This window comes from Equus asinus, unplaced genomic scaffold (genome assembly GCF_041296235.1).
Source record: "Equus asinus isolate D_3611 breed Donkey unplaced genomic scaffold, EquAss-T2T_v2 contig_4, whole genome shotgun sequence".
NCBI lineage: Eukaryota > Metazoa > Chordata > Mammalia > Perissodactyla > Equidae > Equus > Equus asinus.
The window spans coordinates 80,108-101,015 of NW_027225071.1; the positions used below are offsets into that span (position 1 = coordinate 80,108).

Consider the following 20,908-nt stretch of genomic DNA (forward strand, 5'->3'; position numbering starts at 1 on the left):
ATAACAAAATGTTATCCTTTCATTGTCCATTAAAAATTTCCTTGTTAATATTAATTAACATTCTAAGAGAAAAGACTGCTCATTTATTATCTATATGTGCATCATACCATTTGGTCTTTTGAGGTAGCTACAAATAAAAAACAAACACAAAACGCTAAAACTAAAAGAACAAGAAAAAACTTCCTAGTACTCTCTCATACATGAATTTACTTGAACTTTTTCTTGGAACTTTTATTTTCTTTAGTTTTGTTTCCTGTTATATGATTCATTTATATTTATTTATCCAGAGACTATTTCTAAGTTTTATATCCTCCTGTCTGTTATCCTGGAATTTGGTGAAGAAATCTATACTTAATCTAAAAAATATCCCTCAAACTGATGATACTGCTGATGCAGATCAAGGCTGCCCGCTGGAGAGAAGCCCAAGGCGTCCTGGCCTACATACCCATCTACATCATCCTCCGGGAAGCACAGGACATCCTGACCTCATTGATCTGATTCTTACCCAAAGTTCTAGGACCACCCAATAACCAGAGCCACCTGCAAAGACACCATTTTAACATTTTTTTCATGATCTTTCCTTTGTCTTGTAAAGAAATAACTCACATACCTATGCCTTATAAATTTAGCCCTACCGTCAACCCATTGCAGCCCTTCACCTCCCCTGGGTCCTGTCCCCATGCTGCAGCTCTTCACCGCCCCTGGGTCCTGTCCCCATGCCTGCAGCTCTTCACTGTCCATGGGTCCTGTCCCCATGCTACTCCATGCTATTCTCTTAATAAAAGAGCACTACTGCCAGACCTCGAGAGTCCAAGAAATCTTTCTTTTGACTCCTCGGCTCGCCAAGACTGCATCACTGCGTTAGTTAACTATTATGTTTCTTAGGCTCATGTCAAATGTCATTGTTTATTTTAATAAAGATCTTTTAGTTAGACTAAGAAAATAGTACTTAATTACAAGTGATAACATCCATTAAGTATAAACACCTGATGATTATTTTTATTTTATATAACAGACCAACATATAGTTCTGAATAGTCTATAGTTCTTTTAACATAAGTTAGTGAAGCCAAACTCCTTCCTACCTTTGCTGTTCATTTATAACGGTGTAAAAATTTTAAATTAGTATCCACATACAGACCAATGCAGACCTGAACAAAAACATCTGAATATTGGGAAATAGAAATGAATACACTTTTCTTTTAAAAAACTTACTTTTTTCCTTCATATTTTAATTTTATATGCTTACAAATTGAGGCTTATTTTAAAAACTATTCTTTTGCTGTGATGTTATTAAGCTACAATGATTTCAAAAGAGATTAATATATTTAAAGAATCAAATTCTTGTGAACAATGACATCCTTAAAAAGGGCTTGTTTTCATTAATATTCCATTAATACGAAAGAGATGATGAGTGAGTTTTCTTCATAGCCGGGTTTACAGTGTATAGGAAGGGCCTGCCTTCCCAGCAAGGAGATCCTGAATCACAAGCTCCAGCCTCCATCAATGATGACAGGATTACCTGTGATGTAGGCAGACTGTAGTGATAAACACAAGGAGACCCAACAATTAGCCAGGTTTAACACAGGTTGTGTTTCTTCAATTTTTGTATGACTGAGATAACTAAACAATTTACTCTCCTGGTAACAGGAAACTTCACTTAACAAACAGAATTTAGGAAAATTAGAATTAAGTTTCGGGTGATTTAAAACTTCTGAGTGTTCTTGTGATCCAGAGCTAAGTGGCCTCTAGCTGGTGTTTGAGCATGTATCACATTCTACGCAGGGGCTATTAGGTATTTGGTCTCAGAATCAGAAAATTAAGCAGTTTGGTGATATATACCCATTCTCCAAATTAGGATAAAGTCGAGGCTAAAATAGTACACTTTAATTTTGAGACTCAGAACTATTCTAAACTAGCTGAGTTTTATGCCACTAATAAACTTTTGAACATAATCAAGTGTGTCAGTCATAAAGTGGTGGTGTCAATTTACAAATAGAATTGTTTTAAAAGATGGTGTATATTTAGTTGGTCAACATACACAGGTAATTCCACGAACTGGAGCATGCTAAATGTGTTTTTAAAATTTATGTGAATACTAATAATTATCTATTGAACTACAAAAAAATATTCTATACTAACTTCAGACATCTAAATCTGTGTAAAACTAAAGGAGTTAAAAATATTACTGTTTTTTCCCCACAGAATTTTTCATTTTCTAAATAATTCAAGGTGAAGTGATCCTTGTGGTAGAGGTTTAACAGTCTTTTAACTTAAACATGGATAATAAAGACTCTAATTTGTGTTCTTAGTTTTAAACTCATCTAAAGCCTGAGACAATGGAAGAGGCAAGAAGGAAAGACATCATAATAGAAGAACAGAAATTTTTTTTTTTTAGGAAGAGTAGCCCTGTGCTAAGATCTACTGCCAATCGTCCTCTTTTTTTTTTTTTTTTTTTGCTGAGGAAGACTGGCCCTGAGCTAACATCCATGCCCATCTTCTTCTACTTTATATATGGGATGCCTGCCATAGCATGGCTTGACAAGCGGTGCATAGGTCCACACCTGGGATCCAAACCAGTGAACCCCTAGCCACCAAAGTGCAGACTGCAAACTTAACTGCTGCGCCACCAGGCTGGCCCCAAGTTCAATATATGAAAACGGATCATATAAAGCAGATAAATCAGTTTATCAAGAAACAACCCCAATTCCCTCAAGTTTTTTTAAAAAGGCAAGTTCTCTGTTTTATATATGGACTCCTCTGGTCTCCTCTAAAAGGCCAATGGTCCTTTTGTTGCACATTTCAAGCCAGAACATTTCTAAATATTTGGTAACTTAAGTTCTGGCTAAACAAGGACAATTTAGCTTATCAGCAGTACCTCAAAATCAAGTGAGCTCTTCTGAAGATATAGATTCAGAGAAATCACAAAAGCCAATGTATGCTCCATTAATCAAATGCCTAGCAATTTCCCCAGCTATTAATTAACAGCTGTTGTAATAGTTCTGACAAGTAGTAACTGCTCTGTCACTAAAACATTTCAACCCTTCTATCTGCCACATTCATCAACCACCTCATGTGCACCAAATCACTGTAAAGAGGAGCTAAGTGGCCAGTGACACACCTCTCTCCTGCCTGCTCCCTTTTCCTTCTTTCTGCTCACACGTTAGTTTCCAGGGCATGTAACATTTCAAGACATAACATAGGGGGATATTCTTGTGCTCTATTCCTTATAAATGTAGTTTCTGCCTTCACAGTTGTAAGCCATTTAAAAATATACAATAGCCATTAAGGAAGAAACTGGGGGGCTGGCCCAGTGGCGCAGTGGTTAAGTTCGCACATTCCGCTTCTCAGTGGCCCGGGATTCGCTGGTTTGAATCCTGGGTGTGGACATGGTACCGCTTGGCATGCCATGCTGTGGCAGGTGTCCCACATATATAAAGTAGAGGAAGATGGGCACGGATGTTAGCTCAGGGCCAGGCTTCCTCAGCAAAAAACAGAAGGACTGGCAGTAGTTAGCTCAGGGCTAATCTTCCTCAAAAAAAAAAAAAAGGAAGAAACTGGTTACTAAATAGATGCAAAGTGGAAAGAGACAGAATTAGGAATTTCCATATATGATGACAAACAGTAAAAATTCATAGGAAAAGAGTCAGTGGGATTCTTCTAAATAAGTTTCCAGTAAAACTAAGAACACCAGATGCCAATTCTGTGTCTCCTGGACACAATTATATCTGGTTAACTCTCTCCCCATTTCACCTGAAGCTCTCATGATTTTGGAGGTTCGTTTGATTTACACTTAATCAAGGCTTCCCCAACTGTAATTTTTGAAAGTAACTGTTTCTCATAAAATTGAGTGATTTAATTTTTTTCCATCCTCCATTTTATTTGCTACAAGATTTGGTGACATATAAACTTGAATGAGGAAGAGTTAGTGGCTCAGATCAAAGTGGTCTTTCTTTGAGCAAATTAAATCAGAACTTATCCCTACCTCGTAAATGCAGCAACTTAACGATCATATGCTGTAACTCTGTAAAATGACATTACTTGATGAGCAAAAATAGCGGGCCAATGTGATTGAGAATAATGACCTCCCTGGGAAGAATAGCGCTTACTTCATCAGAAGCCAGGTACACGCAGAGCAGGGCTATTTCTTCTGCGGTTGCAAATCTTCCCGTCCTCTGTCTCTTCAGGAAGTCGCTCCGTGCCTGTGACCAGACACCACACCAGACATCAGTGGTGTGAGCTAAAGTATGAACTCACTGGCAGCTCCTTCAGGAGGCAAAGCAAGAGAGATCTACAGAGGCCACTGGCCTGCTGCCTCGATTATTCACGCATGATACATGAGAGTATCATTAATATTATTAACTGTGGGCCACGCAGGACTATGGTGACTCCTACGCTGCTCAAACTATTTGTGTTATACTAAAACCTACAGACACTGTGACAGATCAGGAAGTTAATCTTAAAGTAGAGGGTTTTTAAATTTTTCTGAAAATGTGGTGAAATATACATAATATAAAATTTATCATCTTAACCATTTTTAAGTGTACAGTTCAGTAGCATGAAGTGCATTCACACTGTTGTGCAACCAATCTCCAGAAGTCTCTTCATCTTGCAAAGCTGAAACTCTATGCCTACTAAACACTAACTCCCCAGGCCCCTCCCCCAGGCCCGGCTACTACCCTTCTACTTTCTGTCTCTATGCATTTGTCTACTCTGCGTAAGGAAGAGGGCATTTTTTTTAACTAAAAGATTTAAACACATTTAAAATAGGAGACATACCTCTTCAGGGTTTGGTCTGGCTTGTATTCTTTCTTGCAGAGATGGGGTATCAACGGTTCCTAAATCAAAGGGTGACATTCAGCTTGGTTACTTACTTAGACTGAAAAAGAAATTGGCAACTCAACTTTAAACTTCCTTTCCGTAGGATACAGGTACCAGAGAAATCCTGTCCATAACTTGGAACAGCAATTTCACCTCTTCTGCCTGCCCTTTTATTTCATAGGCTTATAACTTCTTTAACAGCATTTCCATGATTTTTAAAAGCACAGACTACAATTCACTATGACACTAGGCAGGGACTCTGAGTGAAACACCAGCATTTTAGTCGCATTACACTGACATGATACTTTATGGACTGTATGCAGTTTTACAGGTATTATCTCAGTAATCCTCACAACAACCCTGAGGGCTAGGTAATATCACACAATTCTTTACCAGTACAAGGACCCACATTGTCTCAATGATCTCAAAACCATTCTTTGCTGTCACGTTCACTCTGAATCCTCAGGGACAGCTCCATGCTTGTCACAGTCCTTGGTTCTAAATTTTCCTCATTATCTTGCCAGTTTTCATTGGCTTCAAATTCCTATTTTAACATTGTTTCATGTTTTTCATTGAAAAATATAATTTACAATATTTTACTTAAAAAAAGAAAAATAAGAATGACACTAAAATTTTTACAACCCCACTTAGTTCACCTTCCTACAGAGCAAGTTCCCCAGACTTTTTTTGTTAACGTATGTAACCTGTAAATTCTCAGGAAGCCTCTTTCTGACTGACAGTACTCCAGGAGGCCACACGGTCTTCCTACGGTCACGGAAAATGATCTGCAGTCATCCTTCAGGTCCATCTTTAGAGCGGGCTCCTCACAGCACTGCAGATTTGAGGTCTGCTCAGAAATAATTCCTTAATTTTATGACCATTTGCCATTTCTCTGGAGAGGCTGGGAAGCTTCAAAATTTGCACTTTCTGACACTTTTCTGTCTAAGAACCCTTTCTTTAGCTTCTTTCTCCTCTCACATTTTACTCGGAGGGGCGGCACTCTCCCCACTCTGGGAGGAAATTGCCTTCGCTACATTGCCTGGTTCATTAGAAACATTTTATACCTTCCATGTCACTGCAGCCAATAGTGCTGATAAAATTTCTGAAACCACATAACAAAGACCCCCTTGTATCCAGTTTCAGACAACATTTTTTTTTTTAAAGATTTTATTTTTTTCCTTTTTCTCCCCAAAGCCCCCCGGTACATAGTTGTATATTCTTCGTTGTGGGTCCTTCTAGTTGTGGTATGTGGGACGCTGCCTCAGCGTGGTCTGATGAGCAGTGCCATGTCCGTGCCCAGGATTCGAACCAACGAAACACTGGGCCGCCTGCAGCGGAGCTCGCGAACTTAACCACTCGGCCACGGGGCCAGCCCCTCAGACAACATTTTGCTTACTTCTCTCATCAACAGCCTCCTTAAAGTCCAAAATTTCACCAGCAGTGTGCTCAAGATGCCTTGAGCTTCTCTAACACTCTCCTCAAAATCCTTACAGCTTCTACAGCTTCCTCCCACTGAGGAAAATGAGCGTCACATCTTACATGTGGCCAGTATGAATGGCCATTAAATGAGAGCTGTGGATCAAGCCTATGCCTTCTGCTTCATTCCACTGTCACCTGACTCTGCTGTGTCCATGGCACAGGCTGACACACCATGCTACTGTCTACCCAAGTCGTGCTGACCAGCTGTGACTCTACAGCCATCAGCACCATCCCACACACACTCATTCCCCATCATGTTTCCTTCTGGGACTGGGTCAGTGAGTCACAGCTAGTTCCTTGTCCCAGAGAATTTGATAACATATTTTCCAATCTTCTGAAAAGGCTAGCTGCTAAAACAATCACATTTTCCAAATCATTTTGCCATTTATTCCACCGGGTAAATGGTACCAAGAACAGCTAGGCTCAGGTATCACCAGTTTGTATGTTAAAACCAAGTGAAACTGTCTCTTCTGTATCCTCCTGTTTCTTAGTGTTACCGATGTTTACCTTTTTAGTCCAAGAAAAATTATACACAACACCTCCATAAGGGGAATGCTGTAGCTTGAAAGTGACAAGAAATTTTCACATATTGAGGTATATGGGGTAGCTATTTTGGTTTAAAACTGATTTGGCTTGAACTAAAGACACCTGACTTATAGCCTATCAAACATCTGCCTTAACCATTAAAGAGGGCATTATGCATTATCTCAAAGTAAAAGAAGGCACTCTTTGAAGATAAGGATGCACACTTCCCCTCCTGTGCCCACCAGTATCAGAACTCTTTAAAGATAAGTTCCCCTTCCTGACATCAGGGTCATGTTGACCTGCTTGCTAATTTGCAACTGAGTATCTCTCTGAAACTTTGATGAATATGTATCCTGGGTGTGTTTTATGGATGTTCTGTGTTCTAAAAAGGTATAAAACTGTACTGAAAACCATGCCTCTCTGGAACGCTTTCTTCCTTTGTAGAGACTGCCTGATTCAAGTAAAACGCACCTTATCTTTCTTATCTATAAAATGGTTATTGGTTATTCTGTGTCAACAAAAGGTATATAGTCGTCTTCCCTCTTTAATAAATCAGTGGTTTTCAACCTGAGGGGAGACCAGGCTGGATTACATCAGAATCTCCTGTGGGGCTGTCCAGCCTATTCCCCGTCAACTCCCCCCCAGATCCTAGCATACCCTCCAGGTCGTGAAAGGTCCCACAGGGAACTGCAATGCTTCCCCTCCTCAATCCCCACACCAGCTGTGAACTACTGAGAAAAACCTGGATCCTGGATGTTCATTTCATTTCTTTCCAGAGAGGAAGTTAGTAATTCTTCTTAGGTAGCCTATATTCATGTTGGTCAGTGGAACCAGGTGAAAGGGCATATCTAATTAATAGACACACCTACAGATATTAAGAAAATGAGAAGTCATTCCTAAGAAATAGGTTATTGAATGCTTTAGTTTGGACACATTGAATGTCCTTGCTACTAATAAGTTCTGCTTTTCTCCTTTCTTTTATGAGCGGTCAGCACATTTGGGTGAAGAGCCAAACAGTAAATATTCTTGGTGTTAAGAACCATTTGTTTTCAACTCTGCTGTTGTAGGATGAAAGCAGTCATTGCCAATACAAGAAGCAAACTGGGTGTGGATGTGTTCCAATAAAACTATATTTACAAAATAGGCGGTGGGCTGGATTTGGCCTGCAGGCCATAGTTTGCTGACTCACTTTGTATAGCATCAAGGAAGGTATTAATCCCTCCTTTTTATCCCTGGGCCAACCCAGGTGATTTCCACGGCAGAGCCCCTGTGTTCTGGGAGGCTCCTCTTACTTTCTTCCGCTGTCCTGTGAGCATGGGCTACTTTTCATCTTCCCCCCGACACAGTCATCCCTGGTCTGCTTCCAAAACAGTAAGCCCTGGTGACTCATGTCTCTTAACCCAGTGGTTTAGAATTGCCGCCACGTGCATGAGCAGCATGTAAACTGTTTGCCTCAGTGGCTTATTCCTGATGACTTAGGATCTCTCTCCCAACTGACTGTTAGACTGTTACCTTAACAGGATGGGACTCTTTCCCTTTTGAACTTGTCCCAATGACAGGCCACAGTAACAGGTAGTAAACAAGCTTATGGAGATCTCTCTCACAGTGGCAAGTGGGATGTCACAAAGGACAATTTCATAGCCCTGTGGAGCCTAACTCACCTGGACACACACAGTTGCACCTGATCCCCTGCTGGATGAAGTCTGCAGCCACGGACTTTGTGAGGCCAATCACGGCTGCCTTGGTTGTGCTGTAGACACATCTGTTCACAACTCCTGAGGATGAAGAGAAGGTTCGACAAGTGAAGGAATGAAAAACACAGTCTCCTCTAGAAAGGGAACACAAATTAGTGTCCCCAGTAACCAGTGTCATGCTTCCTCTCACCCCACTGTTTTTTAAAAATTGATATCAGGTTTTCTCCCTTAATAGGGTGAGTTTCTGAATTTAGGAAAATAGTATCATTATCGGCACAACTCAACTGAGACTCAGGTGTTGAGATGCTGCACTTAAATGACAAGTGGTTTTAGTTTTTCATCATCAGCTGGGAGAAACCTTAGGCAGATTCCAAAAGAAAATTAGGAGTGACATCGGCATCATGGTGGAGTGAGCTGTTCCCTTTGTCTCTCCCTCTTCGAACTACAACTAAATGGTCATTCATTGATCAGCAGAAGATACCCACACAGCACCTCAGGATGCCTGAGAGACCTGCGCAGCTATACATTTGAAGGGGGATGGACTACCCCTGGAGAGGTGGTGGAGATAGGTGAGTACTCTTCTGGTCCCCCAGCAGACCTGTACACGCATGCAGCTGCTCTCCCAGCTGGAGGCCCATAGTACTGCTGCAGCCCCAAGGGTGGGAGCGTGCCTCGGCGTGACCACAGGAACAGGTGATGGCAGCCCTGAGCCCCCGCACGATCGCTTTCTTGTCTGGTGGGAGAGCCCAGAGCCACTGCAGTCCCAGGGAATGGCTAGGCTCAGACCCAGTGGGGAGGCCCTGCCCACAAAGCACTAATGGCTGGTGTGACCTAGGAGCAGATGGCAGTGGAGCTGTGCACCCAGGCAAACAAATTCCCAGCTGCCTTGAATGCCCATAGTACCACTGCAGCCCCAAGGGGTGGACTGCAACTCAGTGGGACTGTGGGAGCAGGCAGCAGCCCTGAGCTCCTGCATAATCGCTTTCTTGTCTGGTGGGAGAGCCCACAGGGCCTCTGCAGTCCCAACAAGTGGCCCAGGCTCGGACAAGCAGGGCTGACAGGGATCACGGTGGGCTCAGATTACACAGGTGCTGCCCCCTCTCCAGTGGTGGCAGGTGGAATGTATGACCAGATACTATCAGTATGCAAATGCACAAATCCACCCCATTGAATGGTATGAAGTATATTAATACTCCTGACCAGAAGGAAAAAGACAAATACTCAGAAAGCAATCCTGAAGGCACAGAAGTCTACAATCTAAATGACAGAGAATTCAAAATGGCCATCATAAAATACTCAATAAGTTATGAGAACTCAGAAAGACCGTTCAATGAAATCAGGAACAAAATTAATGAACGGAGAGAATTCTTCACAAAAGAGATTGAAACTATAAAGAAAAAAACGATCAGAAATGTTGGAGATGAAAACACAATAAATGAGATAAAGAAAAATTTGGAGACCTTGAATGACAGAGCTGATATTACGGAGGATAAAATTAGCAATTTAGTGAACAGAAATACAGGTATTCCAGAGGGAGAAGAGAAGGAGAATGGAGCACAAAACTTGTTCAAAGAAATAATAGCTGAAAACTTCCCAACCCTGGGGAAAGAGCTGGAATTAGAAGTAAAAGAAGCTAAGAGAACTCCTAATTGCATCAATGTAAAAAGACTTTCTCCAAGGCATGGATTAGTAAAACTGGCAAAACTTAATGGCACGGAAAAAATACTAAGGACAGTAAAGCAGAAGAAAATCACCTACAAAGGAAACCCCACCAGGCTTTAATTGGATTTCTCAGCAGAAACCTTACAGGCTAGGAGAGACTGGAATGATATATTAAAAATTCTGAAAGACAAAAACTCTAAGCCAAGAATACTCTATCCAGCAAACATATCCTTCAGATATCATGGAGAAATAAAATCTTTCCCAGATAAACAAAAGCTCAGGGAGTTCATTGCCACAAGGCCCCCTACAAGATTTGATCAAGAAGGCCTTCATACCTGAAAAGAAGAAGAAAGGGTTTACACAGCCTTCAGCAAGGAGATAAACAGGCAGACAAAATCAGAAAATTGCAACTCTTTATCAGAACAGATTAGCATAACATTAAAGATGAAGGGAAGGAAAATATCAAGAATAAATATAGTCTCATCATTTTAACCACAAACTCACAACACAAAATGGAACAAGTTGTGACAACAATAATGCAGAAGGCGAAGGGGAAAGGGATGGAAACTGCTTAGTCAAAAGAGATAAGAGTCTATCAGAAATGGACTATCTCATCTATGAGATCTTGTACACAAAGTGCAGGTTAACCACTAAAAAAATCACAACTGAGACACAAATGATAAATAAGCAGAAAACTGAGAAAACCATCATAGAGAGCCACCAAACTGAATCATCCGTCTGAAATACACGGGATAAGAAAAAGGGAAATACAGAACAACTGGGAAACAAGTGATAAAATGGCAGCATTAAGCCCTCATATATCAGTAATCACTCTAAATGCAAATGGATTAAATTCCCCAATCAAAAGACATAGAATAGCTGGATGAATTAGAAAACAAGACCCAACAATATGCTGCCTCCAGGAAACACGTCTCAGTTCTAAAGACAAACAAGCTTAGAGTAAAAGGATGGAAGACAATACTCCAAACCAATGGCAAACAAAAGAAAGCAGGTGTTGCCATATTTACAGCAGACAAAGTAGACTTCAAGATAAAAAAGACAATGAGATGGGGCCAGCCTGGTAATGTAGTGGTTAAGTTCACGTGCTCTGATTTGGAGGCCTAGGGTTCATGGGTTCAGATCTTGGGCGTGGACCTACACATTGCCCATCAAGCCATGATATGGTGGCATCCCATATACAAAAGAGGAAGACTGGCATGGACATTAGCTCAGGGCCAATCTTCCTCACCCAAAAAAAAAAAAAAGGCAATGGGAGACAAAGAAGGGCAGTATATAACAACAAAAGGGACACTCCACCAAAAGGATTTAACACATATGTGTATGTAACCCAGGAGCACCAAAGTACATAAAGCACCTATTAACTGACCTAAAAGGAGACATTAACAGCAACACAGTAATAGCAGGTGATGTTAACACCCCACTTTCATCAATGGATAGACCATCCAGAGAGAAGCTCAACAAGGAAATAGTGGAACTAAATGAATTACAGACCAGACAGACTTAATAGATATATATAGAACACTCCACCCAAAAGCCAGCAGAATACACATTCTTCTCAGGTGCACGTGGAACATTCTCAAAGAAGGACCACATGTTGGGAAATAAGGCAAGCCTCAATAAATTTAAGAAGATCGAAATCATATCAAGCATCTTTTCCAACCATAATACTATAAAACTAGAAATCAACTACAAGAAAAAAGCTGGGAAAGAGATAAACATGCAGAGACTAAACAACAACCTACTGAGCAACCAATGGATCATTGAAGAAATTAAAGGAGAAATCAAAAAACAACTGGAGACAAATAAAAATGAAAATACACGATACCAACTCACATGGAATGCAGCAAAAGTGGTCCTGAGAGGGAAATTCATGGCAATATAGGCCCACCTTAACCAATAAGAAAAATCTCAAATAAGCAATCAAATTACGCCTAACAGAATTAGAAAAAGAAGAACAAAAAAGGCCCAAAGTCAGCAAAAGGAGGGAAATAATAAAAATTAGAGCAGAAATAAATGAATTGAAACCAAAAAAACAGTAGACAGGATCAATGAAACTAAGACCTAGTTCTTTGAGAAGAAAAACAAAATTGACAAACCCTTGGCCAGACTCACTAATTTAAAAAAAAGAGAGAAGGCTCAAATAAAATTAGAAGTGAAAGAGGAGAAATTACAATGGATACCACAGAAATACAAAGAATTATAAGAGAATACTATGAAAAACCATATGCCAACAAATTGGACAATCTGGAAGAAATGGATAAATTCTTAGACTCATACAACCTCCCAAACTGAACCAAGAAGAAACAGAGAATCTGAATATACCAATCACAAGTAAAGAGATTGAAACAGTAATCAAAAGTCTTCCAAAAAATAAAAGTCCAGGACCAGATGGCTTCTCTGGAGAATTCTACCAAACACTCAAAGAAGATTTAATACCTATCCTTCTCAAACTATTCCAAAAAATTGAAGATGATGAAATACTTCCTAACACATTTTATGAGGCCAATATCACCCTGATCCCAAAGCCAGACAAAGACAACACAAAGAAGGAAAATTACAGGCCAATATTGCTGATGAACATAGACGAAGAATCCTCAACAAAACATTGGTAAACCAAATACAGCATCACATTAAAAGGATAATACAACATGATCAAGTGGGATTTATTCCAGGGATGCAGGGATGGTTCAACACCTGCAAATCAATCAATATGATACACATTAACAAAATGAGGAATAAAAACCACATGATCATCTCAAGAGATGCAGAGAAAGCATTTAACTAGAGCCAACATCCATTTATGATAAAAACTCTCAATAAAATGGGTAGTGAAGGAAAGTACCTCAACATAATAAAGGCCATATATGACAAACCCACAGCCAACATCATACTCAATGGGGAAAAACTGAAAGACATTCCTCTGAGAACAGGAACGAGACAATGGTGCCCACTCTCACCACTCTTATTCCACGTAGTCCTGGAGGTTTTGGCCAGAGCAATTAGGCAAGAGAAAGAAAGAAAAGGAATCCAAATTGGCAAGGAAGAAGTCAAACTCTTGCTGTTTTCAGATGATATGATTTTATATATATAAAACCCTAAAGAATCCATAGGAAAACTATTAGAAACAAGCAACAACTACAGCAAAGTTGCAGGGTACAAAGTCAGCTTACAAAAGTCAGTTGCATTTCTATACTCTAATAACAAACTAACAGAAAGAGAACTTAAGAATACAATCCCATATACAATCCCAACAAAAAGAATAAAATATCTAGGAATAAATTTAACCAAGGAGGTGAAAGACTTACACAATGAAAACTTTAAGACGTTAAATGAAAGAAATTGATGATGACATAAAGAAATGGAAAGATATTCCAGGCTCATGGACTGGAAGAATAAACATAGTTAAAACTTGCATACTACCTAAAGCAACCTACAGATTCAATGCAATCCCAATCAGAATCCCAATGATGTGGAAATAGAACAAAGAATCCTAAAATTTACATGGGGCAACAAAAGGCCCCGAATAGCCAAAACAATCTTGAGAAAAAAGAATGAAGCTGGACACATCACAATCCCTGACTTCAAAATATACTACAAAGCTGTAGTAATCAAAACAACATGGTACTGGTACAAGAACAAGCACACAGATCAATGGAACAGCACTGAAAGCCCAGAAATAAACCCACACATCTACGGACAGTTAATCTTCGACAAAGGAGGCAAGAACATACAATGGAGAACGGAAAGTCTCTTCAATAAATGGTGCTGGGAAAACTGGACAGAAATATGCAAAAGAATGAAGTTAGACCATTATCTTTTGCCACACACAAAAATTAACTCAAAACAGATTAAAGACTTGAAGCTAAGATGTGAAACCATAAAACTCCCAGAAGAAAATATAAGCAGTACACTCTTGGATATCAGTCTTAGCAGTATCTTTTCGAATACCATTTTTACTTGGACAAGGGAAACAAAAGAAAAAAATAAACAAATGGGACTTCATTGGACTAAAGAGCTTCTGCAAGGCAAAGGAAACCAGGAACAAAACAAAAAGACAACCCACCAACTGAGAGAAAATATTTGCAAATCATAAATCCAACAAGGTGTTAATTTCCAAAATAGACAAAGAACTCATACATCTCAACAACAAACAAGCTGATCCAAAAATGGGCAGAGGACACGAACAGACATTTTTCCAAAGAAGATATATAGATGGCCAACAGGCACATGAAAAGATGTTCAACATCACTAATTATTAGGGAAATGCAAATCAAAAATACAATGAGATATCACCTTTTACCTGTTAAAATGGCTATAATTACCAAGAGAAAAACCAAAAAATGTTGCAGAGGATGTGGAGAAAAGGGAAGCCTCATCCACTGCTGGTGGGAATGCAAACTGGTGTAGCCACCATGGAAAACAGTATGGAGATTCCTCAGAAAGTTAAAAATAGAAATAACCATACCACCCACCTATTCCACTACTGAGTATTTATCCAAAGATCATGAAAACATGAATGTGTAAAGATATATGCACCCCTATGTTCACTGCAGCATTATTCACAATAGCCAAGATGTGGAAGCAACCCAAGAGTCCACCGACTGATGAATGGATAAAGATGTGGTATATATACAACGGAATACTACTCAGCCATAAAAAAGACAAAATTGTCCCATTCACCACAACATGGATGGACCTGGAGGGTAATATGCTAAGCAAAATAGGCCAGATAGAGAAAGACAAACACCATATGATTTCACTCATATGTGGAAGAAAAACTAACACATGGACAAAGAAAACAGTTTAGTGGTTACCAGGGGGAAGGGGGTTAGGGTGTGGGCACAAGGGGTGAAGAGGCACCATTTATAAGGTGCACAGAGTTCATTGACCTCCCCACCTTCCAAGGATACTGGGCCTGGGCCCTACACAAAGGAATGTGTCTGGGCTCAGGGCCACTTCGGCCCTGACTCTAAGGCACAAGTTACAAAGAATGAGTCCTGTGTCATGTTCCTTGTCTGGGCTGGCCACCCTGACGGGCACCTGACAGGACTTTAGAAACATCCTATCCATGGGAACGAAAAAGATAGAAGCACCCCATCTGTGGGAACAAGAAGAAATAACTCAAAATATCCAAATGTCTAAAACCCTGAGTCAGAACCCAGAGAAACCTTAGGGTAAAAGGGAGTCACAGGCATAGAACAATTGGGAGTCTCACTGAGGAAAGGACACCTTGCCTCAGACCCGGACAATCGGCACTCCCACCCGCCGTACAAACTATTGGGACTTCCCCAGCTGATTGTGGTGTGGATGTTGTAAGTACCGATTTGTTGTTCTCCCTTATGCCCACTCCTTGTTCTGTTTCCCTTTATCCAAAACCTTTGATTGCTGAAACAACCAAATAGCCTTGGCGGTGCCTGTCATTCCTTGCCCTTTGCGGCTGCGGGCAACATATGGTGACTGAAAAATAATAATGCACAACTGAAACTTCACAGTGTTATAAACTATTATGACCTCAATAAAATAAAAAAGATAAAAAAAGAAAACTGGCGCAGTGGTTAAGTTTGCAAGTTCTGCTTTGGCAGCCTGGGGTTCGCCGGTTTGGATCCCGGGTGCGGACACAGCACCGCTTATCAAGCCATGCTGTGGCAGGTGTCCCACATATAAAGTAGAGGAAGATGGACATGGATGTTAGCTCAGGGCCAGCTTTCCTCAGCAAAAAGAGGAGGATTGGCGGCAGATGTTAGCTGAGGGCTAATCTTCCTCAAAAAAAAAAAAAGAAAGAAAAGAAAAGAAAATTAGGGTAAAGCAAAGCAAAACAAAAGACCAAGAAGCTTAGGCATTTCTTTGCATTTCTCTCTCATGCAGGCTTAATGTGTGTATCCTCGCAAAGAGAAGGAATGTTCTCTCAGCAGTGGCTATTTCTTTTTTTGTTTTTTTTTTGTAACAGAGCTTTGTATGAAGTGCTGTGACAATACGGGAAGTAACTCTGCCTGTGGGCTTGGGGGGGTGCTTCACAAAGACAGTTGATCTGGGCCCTAAACGAGAAGTCAAGTTGAAGGGCCAGGATTGCAGTGCAAGATGGAGATAAGGGCACAGTCTGGCACACATGGATTTTCAAGTTTAAAATGAAATAGCTGGGGCCAGCCTGGTGGCTCAGTGGTTAAGTGCGCGTGTTCCGCTTTAGTGGAACTATCACATGGTGGAAGACGTGTGTTTGCCTGAGCCTCTCCCCGCTCCCCGTTTTGGACTGTGAACTCTCTGGGGGCAGGGGCACACAGTAGGTGTTCAATACATTTTTGATTAATCAAATGAATAAATGTTTCCTTCTCCCACTTTGATCTCCACTGCCATATCCATTAGAAGAACTAAACGGGAGAGCACAAAAAACAAACTTTCATTTAATGTCACTGGATCACATGTAAGGTGAAAGGACTGGTAGACAAGGAACTTAATACTAATTTTAAAAGAGCAGTTTTGAAGTTATGGGTAAGTTTTATCATATCTGCTATGCTTGTTTCCAAAACCCTTAGCTTGTGAAGATTATGAGTATGTTCATCACAACCCCCAGAGGAAAACAGACTTACCTTTGATGCTGGAAGCCACAGAGGACATGTTGATAATATTGCCAGATTTGTGAGCAAGCATCTGCCAAAATAAAACAAATAATAAAAAAAAAAATGCCACTCTGCAGGCTAAAAATACTACCTCTTTAAAAGATCTGCATTTACTCTGGGTTTGCAGAACCATCTTATTAGCTGTTAACATGAAGTACTATTAAGCAGTCTTAACAACCTCCTCATCACTGCTGGGAACTGATGGCAGAGTACACTCTCACTGGCAAGAACATCTCCCAGGGGGACTACCACCTTCCCTGTCACAAGAGTATCAGCAAGACCGAGGATGAACTCTAAGCCAGTGCAAATGAATGTTCATATTTACTGTGTTCCTGATGTTAGAAAACTCTTACTCCAGTGAACACATTATTTGATGAATACCTACAGTGGCTGGGTATTGTGTAGGTCCAGGAGATTCAAAGATAAGTGACACAGTCCCTGCCTATGGAGAGCTGCCAGTCTGACTGGGTGGCTGACATAATCAGCATCCAGAGACAGCATGGGCCTTCACAGAGAACAGGTGGTGGGTGGTAGGAAGGGGCCAATCCACTGTTGGACACTCAGAGGAGGGCTCCTAGGAGGAAATATGTGGGTCGATTTTTGAAAACTAGAGTATTAGTGTAACCGTGGGCCCTCCAGGACCAGTTCAACTGACCCCGTCTTACCAACAGAGTAATAAGAGTGGGTTTTCAGGAACTGAGAGTCCCCCCTTGTCCAGTTCAGGCCAGGTAAGACCACCATTCCATCAAGTGGGCCTGCGCAAATGCCTGTTAAGTAATCTTTTTGACATCAAAGGGCTGAAAACTCCACCCTCAGATCATGCCAACATCACCATTCTGTGAATATGCGTCCTATGAAGAGCCATGGAGCTGACTGCACTTGCACAGATCATCACTCACCTCATTTCTCACCTCCAAGTATCCGTCTCCACCCTTCAGACCACCCTGCCCTTCATCCCATAAATTTTGCCCCAAGTCCTTGATCAGGGAGACAGATCTGAGAGAATACGCCTCCTGTCTCTTTGCAGATCAAGCTAGCAATAAAGCTTTTTTCTTTCCCCAAATCTGATGCTGTAATTAATTGTTTTTTTTTCCACGTGCATTGGGTAGGAGAACCCCATTTTTGTGGAGTAACAGTCAGAAAAACAAAAGAGAAGCGTGTTTTAAGGAATGAGAACCATAGGTATAAAGGTTCTATTATGGAACTGGGGGGAAGGGATGGGTCTGGCTGGAAGGCAGGCCCTGGGAGGAAAGAGGCCTTAGAGGCCAACAGGGACTAAATTTAGGAATTTGGGATTTCCCCTGAAGATAAGGCAGGCCTTAGTGCAGAGGAGGAGCGGTATGTCTAGATCCGGGGATTACAGGTTCCTCTGGCAGCCTATGCTGGAGACGACTGGAAGCTGCAGTAGTGGTTCGGGAAAGGAGTGGTAAAAGCAGACACAGCAGGCAGAGCTCAGTCCATGGCCACATGCACTGATGGCAGCCTCCTGTCAAGGGCAGTGTTTCCTAAAAATACGTCCTGCAGGATTTCCCCACTCAATTGTGAACTTTGAGAGAGGAGGGTCTGGGGCTGTGTTGTCCTCCTAGACAAGGGGCACAGTAGGCGGTCAATACGTTTTGATGAATTAAGATCTCCTGAGGTGCTAGTTTAAAGTGCAGATTACTGGGCCCTGCCCCAGACCTAAAAGAATATATAATGAAACAGGCTGCTATGACTTAAAAAATGTTTTGTTTTCAATGAACTTACACTTTATTAATTATAACATATACGTATGTTTTCAAGATAATATTATGTACATGCAAGGGCATGGGTACTCATAAACGTTTTGGAGGAAGAAGCAAGAGGTTGAGAGAATGGGCCTAATGGGCACTAACTTTTCATGGAAGTCAGAGGCTGGGAGGATGACTATAGAGAACAAGGGGAGATGGTGGCCACGAGAGAGTGGGGAAGAGTTCAAATAACTGCCGGGAGGAAAAGGGAGAATATCAACTAGAGAACAGAGGAAGGAAAACCAGGATATACTCTATCATGAAAATCAAGTGAAGTTTCTAAAAGAGCAGAGTCTTGAGAGGCAGTGTAAAGGGTCTAGAGAAAAAAGTCACTTCCGTTGGGGTGAGTTTCTCCAGTAGCTTTCAGACAGAGGCAGGAATGGAGACGGTGAATGATCGAATGGATCAGGGATGAGGCTGCCAAGATTATACATCTCTTTATGGTCATCTTCCTACTTTCCGTTTTGATACTTAGCTACCAATCATACTAAAAGCAGAGAGTCTGAAACCAGCCTATGGCATGGTGCTGGAGACAGCGAAGGACACCGGGAGAGGCTGAGGTGACCCACCAAGTCAAGGAAGATGGAGGGGAGAATATATTTAACTCAACTTGTGTGTCTATAAAATAAAGAGAATCATAATGAAATGGGGTCCTCATAAAAAACACTAGGAAAATTAGTAGAGTAGAATGGTGTTGAAAACTAAGCCTTAAAATTATTCTTTCTTATCCATTTTAGCAAATAACCCATTTTACTTTATTGTTCCAGTTTTATTGAAATATAATTAACATACATAATCCATTTTTAATACATACAGCCCAACTTAATATATAAAAATGGGCTATTAAGTGAGTTCAGTCTCCAATCTTCTGAAATGCAATAATCTCTCAGGCAAACTAGAATTTCGCGCCTAGAGATGCTACTGCTGCCCCAACACTGGTACCATACATTCGGCTGGGCCTGTCTGCTGATTCTCCAGCCCAAAGTCCTTGCCTCCCTCCATGCTGCCTTCCTACCCCCAGCTCAGAACCTGCTGTCCCGTGTGATGCTCCCTCTGCCTGCCAAGCAGCAGCCCTCTGTGGCCCATAAAGTGGAGTGTCTGTACATAGTAAGGCCACATAGGACTGATCTTCCAGAAGCTCAGGCAGGGCTACAAAGGTCTCTAAAGATCTCCTCTAGCTGTATCTAGTCAGTCCCACTCTGACTCAGCTCTTCTGTCCCCATCAACCAGAACTCAGCTCCTAAACTTGGCAGACCTTGGCTCCTTGGGTCTTCAGTGATTCCATGCCTGACCCCAACCTGGACTGATAACCTAGATTCACTTACTCATTCAACCAACATTTGCTAAGCACTTCCGTGTGCTAGGGACTCTTCTACAATACAGCAAAGGAGGAAAAATCCCCAAACATCCAAGCCCTCCCCAGATCCTTGCCGTAATGGATCTTCTTTTCTAGTGGACCTTGGATTCTGCACTGACCTCTTACAGAATCTTCAATTTGTCCTCTGCCTTTTGACCGATCTTTCAGTCTTGGAATGTCTATCCATGAACAGAAATTTCCTACAAGTGTTCCTATATTTTGACCACCTGACCTTGCAGATCTGCTTGGACTCCAAATCCTGGCTTCCTCTGGAAAGTTCTAACTGGGTATATGTGTGTCATGGTTAACGAACACAAGAGGATCCTAGACAATTACTGCTGGAAGGGATTGTGTAATCTATCACCCTCATTTTAAACAGAAGAAACATGGGGCTGGCCCTGCGGTTGAGTGGTTAAGTTTGCGCATTCCGCTTCGGTGGCCCAGGCTTTTGCTGGTTTGAATCCTGGGTGTGGACATGGCACTGCTCATCAAGTCACGCTGAGGTGGCATCCCACATGCCACAACTAGAAGGACCCACAACTAAAAGTACACAACTATGTACCGGGGGGCTTTGAGGAGAAAAAGTAAAAATAAAATCTTAGAAAAAAAAAAAAGTAAATAAATAAATAGAAGAAACACATGCTGAGAGAGCCTAAGTACCATCTCCTAGGGCACCTGGCGAATTAGGGGCAGAGCTCAGGCTGTGCCGAAGGTTTTTTGACACCAGAGTCTGACCTTGGGGTCAGGTTGGTTAGGGTCACCTTAACAAGTGGCACTGACTCCTTTTGATTCCCCATCCCACTGGTTAATATTTTGGGGGATTTTTTTCTTTTCGTTTTTTACAAACGAGTGTCATTGTTTCATATGGATTATTGTTAAGGTGCTTTAAATCACAGGCAAACTCACTAATTTGCAAGTTATTGTTCGATATTTTAAAAGTTAACACTTACAAGTGTAAATTTCAGCT

General features: G+C 41.2%; 1 pseudogene; it reads right to left on the bottom strand.

Annotated features, from left to right (window-relative positions):
• Window positions 1–216: 216 nt before the first annotated feature.
• The window catches only part of LOC123284052 (dehydrogenase/reductase SDR family member 6-like), a 30,149-nt pseudogene continuing 9,457 nt past the window's right edge, over window positions 217–20,908 (bottom strand).